Source organism: Corylus avellana, chromosome ca2 (assembly GCF_901000735.1).
Source record: "Corylus avellana chromosome ca2, CavTom2PMs-1.0".
Lineage (NCBI taxonomy): Eukaryota > Viridiplantae > Streptophyta > Magnoliopsida > Fagales > Betulaceae > Corylus > Corylus avellana.
Window position 1 is genome coordinate 31,544,935 of NC_081542.1, and position 10,913 is coordinate 31,555,847.

The 10,913-nt window shown below is 38.0% G+C and overlaps 1 long non-coding RNA gene across 1 annotated transcript; it reads left to right on the plus strand.

Annotated features, from left to right (window-relative positions):
- The first annotated feature begins 284 nt into the window (after positions 1–284).
- Positions 285–3,077, plus strand: LOC132168420 (uncharacterized). The gene is made up of 3 exons (XR_009438869.1): positions 285–470; positions 1,430–1,477; positions 2,856–3,077. It is a non-coding gene; the product is annotated as an uncharacterized LOC132168420 (long non-coding RNA).
- The last annotated feature ends 7,836 nt before the right edge of the window (positions 3,078–10,913 follow it).

Consider the following 10,913-nt stretch of genomic DNA (forward strand, 5'->3'; position numbering starts at 1 on the left):
GGTTAGAATAAATAAAAGTAGTGTGAGGAGTTAAAGAGAACAAAAAGATAGAATTAATATAAGGTGGGGCAATATAGCAATTTATAAAAGATGGGGCTTTAAAATAAAAATAAAATCTAACTTGCCACGTGTCAAGCCATGGTTGAATGGGAGAAGATAACATTATCTTCTCCCCTCTCCCAAACTCACGTGCAGCAGCCCCCCATTCTTTCTTTCTTTCCTCTCTTCTTTCTTTTCTTTCTCTTCTCTCTTTCCCTTCTTCTCACACACACACACTTGGCCGAATGAATGAGAGAGATTATGAGATTGAGAGAGGAAGAGATGCAGACCGAGCTCGAGAGAGAATGAGACTGAACGAGAGAGAGAGCTGCTGTCCGAAGAAGAAGAAAGAGGAAGAAAGAAGAAGAAGAAGAAGAAGAAGAAGAAAGTGAGGAACGAAAATGGAATTTTCGGCCATAGATTGTTGTTGGGTAAATCTCTAACCTTCCTCTTATGATTTTCTGTTCTATCCATTAGATTAGAAGCTTGAAAGCATGTTTATTTGTGGAATTTCTAATTAGGTCCGAAAATTGGGGAATTTTAATTAGAAGCCTAGTTCCTAAAATTAGCTTGGGGCTTTTATGTGTTATAAATTGCTATGCATTATACAAGTTCTGGTTTATGGAATTAATGGGTTAAACTCTAATTTTACCTATTGATAAAGTATGAACATAAACCCTAATTTTATATAGTATGAATTAAATTGGGGCTTTTGGTATGTGAACACTAAGAATGTTGTTTGAATGGATTAATTACATTTAAAGTGTTAATTAACCATAGGCTTTCATGGGTTTAATAGAAATTGATGAATATGGGTTTAGGTTCTAATGTCATATTAGAATCATGGTAATTATCGTAAGTGCTTATGAGTATTATAAATTGGGGTAAATGAAAATGATAATGGATATATATTTATGTTATGTATGATAAAGGAGTAAATGAGCATTTAATGTAATGAGTAGTAAATAGATAAGTAGATGGGTATAATGGTAAACATGTTAATAAACATAGAGTATGATAAGGTTATGTAATAAAATGATTTAAGATGAGATGATTGTACATTATTGGTTGCCCAAATATAACCTTAAGGCATTAGAGTATTATATGTATAAATTGGTTATGTTGTAAAAATGCATAACTAGACTTTGGATTCACTTAGTATTGCAATTAAATATATATGGTAACCTTGGGTGTCTTAGTGTAAAGCAATTAATTAGAATAAGGCCTTAGTTGTGTTGGCTTATTTGGAGGGTCTTTGGTGCTTAGTTAATGTCTAGGAGAGTAAGCGATGTAGTGAGAGATGCTTGTGGGATGCAAGTATCTTGGTGAAGTTTGTATTGTTAGAGCCTATAATAGAGTTTAACTATGTGTTTATCATGTAAATATATAGGTACTCACAAGTGGGTCAAGGTCGCTAAGAGAACCCAAGCGGATCAAGGTAAGTATTTTACTTACTAGGCAAAAAGGGTTCTATTTTTAAAGCATAAAAGATGTTTTGGTTGAACGATTGATGTATGATGTTTGAGATACTATGATTATTGGTGATATTCTATGGGATGTGTTGGATGAATGTTTGATGTAATGTTTCTATGAGCTTTTATGGATTTGTAAGATAATGTGATGATTATGTTGTCATGAGTATTTCGATGATTCGTATGGTTTACGACATGATTCTATGATTTTATGATATGAGTTATGAGAGCATATGAGTTCAAGGATTTATTGACATAAGCATGCATAGCATATGATTGCATGAAAATGATGTTAAAAGTAAGGTAACTAGTCTTACTTTGTAGATGGCCCAAGTAGCGGCAAGCAAAGTAAGGTTAGGGGTAAATGATGATAAAGGAAAGGTAACTAATCTTACTTTGTAGATGGCCCAAGTAGCGGCAAGCAAAGTAAGGCTAGGGACAAATGATGTTAAAGAAAAGGTAACCGGCCTTACCTTGTAGATGGCCCAAGTAGCGGCAAACAAAGTAAGGTTAGGGACAAACGATGTTAAAGGAGAGGTAACTGGTCTTACTTTGTAGATGGCCCAAGTAGCGGCAAGCAAAGTAAGAACGGTCATTGTTTTGTAGATGGCACAAGTAGGGGCAAGCAAAACAAGGATTGGCCTTACTTTGTAGATGGCACAAGTAGGGGCAATCAGAGTAAGGACAGAGACAAATGACGTTAAAGGAAAGGTAACATGGTCTTACTTTGTAGATGGCACAAGTAGCGGCAAGCAAAGTAAGAATGGTCCTTGTTTTGTAGATGACACAAGTAGGGGCAAGCAAAACAAGGATTGACCTTACTCTGTAGATGGCACAAGTAGCGGCAAGCAGAGTAAGGACAAGGACTAATGGTACACAGTGAAACAAGAAACAAGAATGACAATGATGAGCATGAGCTTGCATGGTATATGAATGTTATGATGATGATGATGATATATGATTCTTGCATTGTTGCATATGATGATTTTTATGCTAGACGTATCGGTATGCATACGAGACGGGAGATGGAACCGTGCGTATGTATATCGTTATGGATAGACAATGGATGGTGAGTTTCCATATGTTTTATTGTTAAGCTATAAAATATGTAAGTATGTATAAAGTTAGATGGGTTAGTATGCGCATGTTCCGAGAGCGGAAGATCGGGCTTACGTATACTTTCACAACTAACCTAGTATGTTTTCAAATGATGATTCTTTTCGAAAGCCTAGTGAGTTCTATATTGCTGAGCGTCTCTATTTTATGGAGACGGCGGGCTCATGAAATCTACCTGCATCATGGGTGGTGGTGATTCTCATGGTACAGACGATGTTGTGGATGCAGGTACAGAGATGGTAGATGAGGATCCTGTTGCCATGTATTTGGGCCACGATGTTTGAGGCCTTGATGCGTCGGGGGTTGATTTTGTTGGACTAGTTATTAGTCCTCTTTGTTAGAGCATTTATGTATATGCTTAGATGTTGGTATTTTGTATATGGCTCATGTCACATGTGATACTTTGTTTAGCCATTCTTCTGTATGTAAAACATTATTCATATAGGTGTATGGTCAGCTCAAATGTGTTAAGTTATGTCTATGTTATTTATATTCCGTTGCAAAGATACAAACTCTGATTAATCATGGATGATGCATATAGTTCTGTAAAACTTATGATATTGTCAATTAGGTTAATGCATGGGTTCGTGGCATACTGCGGTATCGCCATGCCACTGTGACAATCCGCTTTGTTGTGAGTTATTAGTTTTTGAAAGAAAAAAAAAAATTAATCATGCTTTTATCAAGCGGGTAGTCACACCGGCTGTGCCACGTCAGCATGCTGAAAATGTACATGAATGTCACCACCAATGCCCACGTCCTGCCCCGCAGGGGTCTACCCTTCCACATGATGTGGAAGTACCGGTCTATACCCTTCTGGCTCCATATCAACCCGGGGAGACGAATGTAAAGCGTGGGTTGTGAACCGAATTAGTATTTAAAATAAGTAAATAGGTAGCAGTATATGTAAAGTAATCACACATTTAAAATTTTAAACATATACTAGTTACTCAATTAATTATATATCGTTTCCACAAACTACATATAAATTTTATGGTAAACCTAAAAGCAATTAAAAATGTCGGTAAATATTTCTTTTTAAAGAAATAAAAAATAAAAAATTTTCAAAGATAAGGGTGTACTCCAATTTCATTAAATGACATACGCTTCGATTGGTTCTAAATCGGGTCGGGCGTAATCGACATCATCAGGTGTGTGAACATGATCATGATTGGAACTCAACAGAAGAGGCTCAATCTCATGGTAGCTGACACTAGAATCGTCGGACCCTTGACCCTGACCAACATCATACACGTCTCTAGGTTTAGTCCTTACAGTGCAAGCCTAATCTGGGTTTCTTTCATCTTCGACGTAAAATACTTGGTCAACTTGTGAAGTTAGGACAAACGGCTCATCCGTAGTACTCTCTCCTGTGTGGATAAGGTTTTTGAAATTGACAAGCGTTATGACATACTCGTCAACCTTGTACCTGCTATCCCTCGTGTTGTCCGTCCAATCACACTTGAACATAACATACTTTGTCCTATCATAATACTCAACCTCAATTATTTGGGTTAACTTTCCGTAATACGTTTCGCCATCAGTACTCGGCACACACACGCCGCTATTTTGAGTCCTTTTTCTAATATCAACTGACATAATGCGGAACAACTTCCCGTTAACCACATATCTGTTATACTTGACTGTCGTTTCCTTTGGCCCTTTATAGTGCATTACCAGTTTCTCACCTAGCTCCTGTCTGCGTAGGTCGTCCAATCCATTGACCTGTGTACAATGGATGGCGATATATGAATTGAAATTGGTGTATATAGGATTTGTAAGCGAAACAGGTATACAAATCATTTAACCAGTAAGAAGACAGTATTCTTACATAGTAACGATACCAATCGACAAATTGTTCGAAATGCTGGCTTTCCAACTGATTGTCCGCTGTTCACCCTCTAAGCGTTTCCATGTGTATCCTACAATTTGAAATTAAATTCATTATAGTGCATTCGAAATTAAGGTTGTAGAAGAAATGGTAGGGCATGTACTAGTGAGATGACTCACGTCCGTAGCGGTAGAAACTCGTCTGAGTTAAACAATATATATCGATGAATCTGTGCCAATGTGATACGGTTGAGGATGACTCGTGTTCCTGCCCCCTTACAACCATCAGGGTTTTTTTGGGCCTTATTATGAAACGCCGGTGCGTCATCCAAATACATCGAGCAAAATGTCACCAACTCAGTTGCTATGTAGCCCTCCGCAATACATCCCTCGGGAGCCGCTTTATTGCGCACATTAGATTTGAACCACCCTAGGCTCCTATATATGAAAATCAATCAATCAATTGCAGTGATTTACTATCTTTTCTTGGTGGGGAAAAAAATAATAATAATAACTTAACGTTCAAAATTTACCTCTCAGCCAGATACATCCACCTATACTAAACTGGTCCACCTAGTTGGCATTCACGGACAAGATGCACGACAACATGAACCATGCTAGTGAAAAAACTGGGGAGAAATACTTGTTCCATCTTGCACAAAGTCACGCAGACTTCACTCTGGAGTTGATACAAATCATCTAGTGTAAGCATAGTTGAACATATGCCCCGGAAGAATGTTCTCATCTCAACCAAAGGTCTGACCACGTTACCTAGCAGTGACCCACGTAAAGCAATAGGTAGAAGTTGTTACATCATTATGTGATTGTCATGACTCTTCAAACCCGTCATCGTACGGTTTTTCAGCCGTACGCATCTAGAAATATTCGAGGCATAACCATCGGGCACCCTCACATCCCGAAGCACTTTCAAGAAACTGGTTTTATCTTCATTGAACATCGTGTGGCAAGCTGGAGGCATATAGTTTTTCCCATTCCTCATAAATGGATGAAGTAGACATCTCAATCCTATCTCTTGCAAGTCTTTGCAAGCATCGTAGTTGTCCTTTGTTTTCCCTTTTATGTTGAGTATTGTGCCAAGAATATTATCCATCACATTCTTCTCTATGTGCATCACATCAAGGTTGTGCCGCAGTAAATTATCCTTCCAATACGGCAACCTAAAGAATATACTCTTTTTCTTCCATAATACAGGATTGCTAGCTGCTGGTCTGGTGTTGGGAGTACTCTTCTTCTGCTTCTCTCCCTGCTTCTTACTACTGTCTGGCTTTTTCTTGCTGGCATCCTCATCCCCAAATGGCATCCCTTCTAATTGTCTTAGTATTTCATCTCCACTAAGCACATCGGGTGGACATTGTAGTTCCTGGTTACCGTCAAAATTAATTTTGTTCTTCCTCCACGGATGATTCAAGGGCAAGTATTGCCTATGACCCATAAAACACTATTTGTGGCCGTGTTTTAACTATCGAGACCTGGTTGACTACATAAAACAAGGACATGCCTTTACTCCCCTTGTAGGCCATCCTGACAGATCTGCGTATGCCGGGAAATCATTAATTGTCCACATCAATTGTGCTCGCAACATAAAGTACTTGTTAGTGGAAACATCAAATGTACGTACCCCTACATTCCATAATTCCTTCAATTCCTCAATTAAGGCATGTAGGTAAATGTCTATATCCATTCCAGGTGAGCTTGGGCTTGGGATAATCAAGGATAATATAAAAGATGTTTGTTTCATGCACATCCAAGGAGGTAAGTTGTATGGCACAAGTATTACGGGCCAAGTGCTGTGTGATGTACTAAGGTTCCCAAAAGGATTAAATCCATCTGAGGTTAGTCCAAGCCTTACATTCCTGCTGTCCGCAGCAAATTCCGGATATAACTGATCAAATGACTTCCATGCTTCACCGTCGGCCAGATGCCTCAATTTGCCATCATTTGTGCGGTTGTCTGCATGCCACTTCATATGGGGCGATGTATACTGCGACATAAACAACCTCTGTAGTCTTGATATGAGTGGAAACCACCGCAAGATTTTTACCTGGCGTTTCTTACTTGACGATATGGGTTGATTGTCCTCGTCCAAATGAATCTCATCTTTCTACTTAGATTTGCCACAAACTGTACATGAATCTAACTCTTTGTTGCCTTTCCAAAATAGCATGCAATCATTACGACAAGCCGGAATCTTCTCATACCCGAGTCCCATGTCCCTTAGATATTTTTTTGCCTCATAGGTATTAACCGGCAAACCTTCACTATCCGTAGGCAACAATTGATTGATGAACTCAAGGAGATATGAGAATATCTTGTTACTAATTCCACCAACATACTTCAAGTTGTACAGATGAATAGTTGCGCTCAGCTTGCTATGTTTGGTACTATCATGTAACGGTGTTTTTGCCTCTTTAAGTAGCTCGTGATACTTTTGGGCATCAACTTTATCCACTTCTTCGAATACGATTTCTTCTTCACCCTGCACAACGACCTGAGGTTCACAGTTGCCTTCCCTAACATCGTGCATACTGAACACATCACGCAACATAGCGTGCATATTTCCACCCTGATCACTCCTTCCACCTACTTTAGCTGTGGCTGGACGATTCAAAAGGAGACGGTTTAACATGGTCCCGAACAGGCTTCTCACCATGAAACATCCAATCCTTATATGTAGGAAGTATGCCTTTTCCCCCTGTCAAGTGGGCGAGAACAACGCCTGGGGGATAGCGTCGGTTAAGGCAACACACCTTACACGGGCAGTAAATCTTACCATCAGGTGTTGTGCAGTTCCCAACTGCAAAGTCAACGAACAATCTACAACCGTCTCTGTATTCCTTCGTACCCCTAGGCTTTGTCATCCAACTCTTGTCCATTGTTTTCTACGGACATTAGAGAGAAATATACGCGACTTAAAAGTATTCAAGAAACCCATACATATTAAATGGAATTTACATGCAAACTTAATTTGATGCTAAGGTTGTTGGTAATTTTTGTTAGTCATGAAATTTCTTAAACTTAAACGAATTAGCAACTATTCCAAATGGGGACCATCAATAATATCATCTATGTAGGCTAGGTTCTATTATTTTTTCCCAAAAGTTCATATATATGCATTTGTTAGATGTTGGGGACCCTAGTGAAATAAAATAAATCTAGCTAGGTTACGAAGTCAAATTATATATATGTATATAAATTGACTATATATTTTCATATTGTCAAAGCAGTACATATTTGGTCGTATAGCATTTATAAGTATTAATAGGGCAAAACCTAAACAATATACAAGTCTAAATTTAAATGCATTTATTATTATATATGACTAAACAAATTAAATAAATAAATCTAAGTTAATTACTAGTTTCTTGATATAACCGATCAAAACCACATGGTTGTTCATATATACCTCGTGCATACCAAATAACAATCATAACACATAGCACGAATGACTTAATTAATTAACAATAAAGAATTATCTCAAACAAAGCAAACATTTAAATAAGTTATCAATAAATGTGAAATTGTTATATATAGTATATATCACCAGCCGGCCATATATATACTATATATACTAGTATAGTACTATATAGTATATAGTATATACTATATACTATATAGTATATACTATATACTATATAGTATATATGAAGAACAAATGTTGTTAGGTCTTCTTTCAGAATGACATCTCATTGGAAATGTCGGTATCCAGTTGAAGTTCTTGAACCATAGCTCTTGCCGGATTCATATGTTGGGGTAAAATGAGATATTGTTTTGTTAATATGCAACTATCTTAAATATTTCAACCATTTTCTCTATATGTTGTTGCCTAGAAGGGGCAAGAGAAATATCTTGTTCTTTCTTCAATAATTTCTGATATCTAGTGGACAAACTCATTGTAGGCATTTGGTTTTGAGGACTAGAATGCATTCTGCCATATATATATATTATATGCACCGGCCATATATATATATTGGCAGTATATATGGCCACTATATATACTGGCCATATATATATATATATATATATATATATAGCTGGGAGTAATGACAGATAGAGTAATTAATTCGTTGATACGTGTACATTTGATTTATCATTATTTACCTTATTTTAATGTGACTTAGGTGTAAAGAACTTTCCTTGTATAGTGTATCTTTTCCAATTTTGTTGTTCACATGTAAACTAATATAAATAGAATTGGTTTTGGTCTTAAGTTGACCAAAACCAATTCTCCACTACTTTCTTCAGTAGGCACATTGGAGCTTAACCACTTAACTTTCTGAATTTTTTGTGGTTGTGATTTCTGTGTATTTGTTGTTTCAAACCGAAGCTTAACAAGCAAAAACCCAACCCAAAAAAGCGTGCAGTTCATCATGTTTCGGAGACTGTCTTAGGGCAGTTTTTCTTTTTCATATTATTTGGGTTTGAAGTTACAATGTTGCATCTTATAAATTTGATAAAGCTAAAAAAACACCCAAATAATTAGCTAGCTAGCTAGAAAGCAAACAGCAACAACGTAAGCTAAACCAATGTACAAACAACATCACAAATAACACAAGTACAAACAAGCTAAGCTTGATATTCAAAACCAAATTCATATATATAGCTAGCAGTGAAGCTTTATATTCCTCATGTAAATATATATATCAATCATCTTGCACAAAATCAAATTCAAAATAATTTTCTTTTCAAACATACGTATTAGACGAAATTAGCACAAACATCACCCAATTTTTAACTCGCATACAAACACCAAATCCAAACCAAACAAATAAATAAATACAAGGATATATGCATGTACATATATATATATACCTATGACAAGCTCTTGTAGGAGCTAGAAACAGAGGCAGAGAGGACGACGTGCGGAGAGATGGCCGGCGGGTTTAGAGAGTGAAACTGATCCCTTGAGAGAGAGTATATATACGGTGGCCGGAGAAGAGGAAAACAAAAAAAGCTCAGCTTAATATGCCTCGCTCGAGCTTCAGCAATGGCGCGCGTGCGGAAGAAGGAAAGGAAAACAGAGAGAAGAAGAAAACAGAGAGAAACACAGAGAGAAAAAGAAAACAGAGCGAGGTACAGTAGTACTCATGGTGCGCTGCAGTGGCATAGGGGAAAGAAAACAAAAAAAAAAAATATATATATATATATATATAGTGCAAATTGAAAACTCGCGCCACGCCAAGCCTCTTAATTAAGAGGCATGGCGCCTTGGCCGGGGGGATGGGACTCGCGTGCGGAGCTCGAGACCATTTCCTGACGTGCCAGGTGTCCAACGTCAGATAACACTCGACGCGGCGACACCGGCAACGTCAGAAAATTATTTTAAATTCGGTATATATATATATCAGATTTTTACCTATAGGTATATAATTATATACCTAGCTATAGCTATGCCTACAATAATTATACCTATAATATCTGATATATATATATATATATTTTGGAAAGATAGGTCGCATCTTATTATTTAAGCAGAAGCTTGTTCAGCAATGACAACTTCATGAATACATTGGGGATACCCCCTTATCCATAGACGGTCTGCACTAGCTTCTATAGCATATTTAGCTAAGAGGTGGGCTGAGACATTAGCCTGTCTGTGGACATGGTTAACACGCCATTCCAGCAAGTGTTGGCAGTTTGCTCGGGCTTCTTCTATCACCATCCCATATCGTCCTCTCCAGTTGTCTTCTCGTTGTAGTGCCTCAACCACTTCTAATGCATCGCCTTCAATTATTAATCTCCTCATACCCATGGAACGACCAACTTCTGTTGCATGCCATGCAGCTATAGCTTCCGCTGAGGCCGGATCTGTGGTAGTTGACTTGGACGTGCATAAGGATGCTAGTACCGTTCCGGCATGATCCCGTAGTATGACTCCCACTCCGATACGATTCGTTGCTTTTGATATAGAGGCATCCCAATTTATTTTGCAAAAATCAGTGGGTGGCTTCTCCCATTTCTTAATGTTCCGCGTGGTAGCTGCCTGGCTTGTGTCCCTGCTTTTCATCTGCTCCACCAATTCATAGCTTGCCATTTGCTCTTTTGCTTGTCGCAGAATCATTGCTGGTGTATGAAACTCACCCCCATGAATAAATTGATTCCTTTTGAACCAGAGTTGGCGGGCTACTGTAACAAATAGTTGAAAATTTGCTTCACCTAGTCGTCCCTTCATCTTCCAGACCACATCCGTAAATGGAGCGTCATCACTGGTGGATTTCTGGATAGCAATAGGACATTCCAGCCAAACATCCCTTGCTGATTGGCAACTCCACAAAATATGACTCACCGATTCTACATATAAACCGCAAATAGGGCACAGTGAATCAGCAATGATGTGTCGCCGCTGTAGGTTCTCTCATGTAGGGAGAATATTTTGGCAAGCCCGCCAAAAAAAATCTGTAATGCCTTCGATCCCTTGAATTTCCATATGGATCTCCA